Source organism: Mytilus trossulus, chromosome 4 (assembly GCF_036588685.1).
Source record: "Mytilus trossulus isolate FHL-02 chromosome 4, PNRI_Mtr1.1.1.hap1, whole genome shotgun sequence".
In the NCBI taxonomy this organism is placed as follows: Eukaryota; Metazoa; Mollusca; class Bivalvia; order Mytilida; family Mytilidae; genus Mytilus; species Mytilus trossulus.
In genome coordinates, this window is record NC_086376.1 from 12,837,196 (window position 1) to 12,838,694 (window position 1,499).

Below are 1,499 nucleotides of genomic sequence, written 5' to 3' on the forward strand. Positions count from 1 at the left end.
CTGCTATAATATTCAAACTTTATCTTCTAACAAAGTCTTCTGGTGTGTAATATCTTTTTTATAAAAGGCTCTCGAATTATAGACTAAGTGAAAAATAAAGATGGAAAGTCAAACGCATGAGTCTGGCAAAAATGAACTGACAATGGCATGACAGTAAACGGAAAACGAGAAAAGACATAGATTCTAGTTATATATATATATTTTTCCTGCCTCACTCAAATGCAATTTATATAGCCAACATTAAAAGTTAAATGAATGCATTCATTTACACAAACTAGTCAAAACATTTACTAAATTTTATCATCGGTATAAAGACATCATTCGTAAATATAGCTCAACATGCAGACTTTTTATACGTTCAGGTATTTCACATCCAATTTTTTATGGAAATATTCTTTATAAAGCACAAAGGTGTCAATATTCACCTCATAAACTTACAAAACCTTTGAATAGACTTATTAAGAAGGGATATAATTACGATACTGTTGTCAAGTCATTAAAGATTGCATATTTTGGCGTTAATATTGAGTCACTGATAAGGTCTTTGCGTCGGAACTAAACACATTTATTCTAAAAACAGTTGTTGGCATGACACGGGTTATGTTCTTCTCATATATGTTATGATGGTATGATACTAAACCCCTTACGGGAAGGATTGTGTCTGATGTTCATATGATGAAATCATAATCTTTCAGTCAGTTTAATTGAAGTCTGGAGCTGGCATGTCAGTTAACTGCTAGTAGTCTGTTGTTATTTATGTATTATTGTCATTTTGTTTATTTTCTTTGGTTACATCTTCTGACATCAGACTCGGACTTCTCTTGAACTGAATTTTAATGTGCGTATTGTTATGCTTTTACTTTTCTACACTGGTTAGAGGTATAGGGGGAGGGTTGAGATCTCACAAACATGTTTAACCCCGCCGCATTTTTGCGCCTGTCCCAAGTCAGGAGCCTCTGGCCTTTGTTAGTCTTGTATTATTTAAATTTTAGTTTCTTGTGTACAATTTGGAAATTAGTATGGCGTTCATTATCACTGAACTAGTATATATTTGTTTCGGGGCCAGCTGAAGGACGCCTCCGGGTGCGGGAATTTCTCGCTACATTGAAGACCTGTTGGTGACCTTCTGCTGTTGTGTGTTTTTTTATTTTGGTCGGGTTGTTGTCTCTTTGACACATTCCCCATTTCCATTCTCAATTTTATTTACAATATTAAAAAATGTTACATCTTAAATTTAATTAAACATAATTATTAAGATCACGCGTTTTCAAGTGTTCACGCACAGGCACTTGTCTCAGAAAAAAAAAATTCCTATATACCTTATTATAATAAGGTATATAGGAAATTTTTTGGCACTTGTCTCAGAAAAAAAATATTCCTATATACCTTATTATAATAAGGTATATAGGAAATTTATTTTCTGAGACAAGTGCCTGTGTGTTCACGGCCGACATCCGTAATTATTTAATACGGGTGTAAAAATGATCTATTGCGTCAAC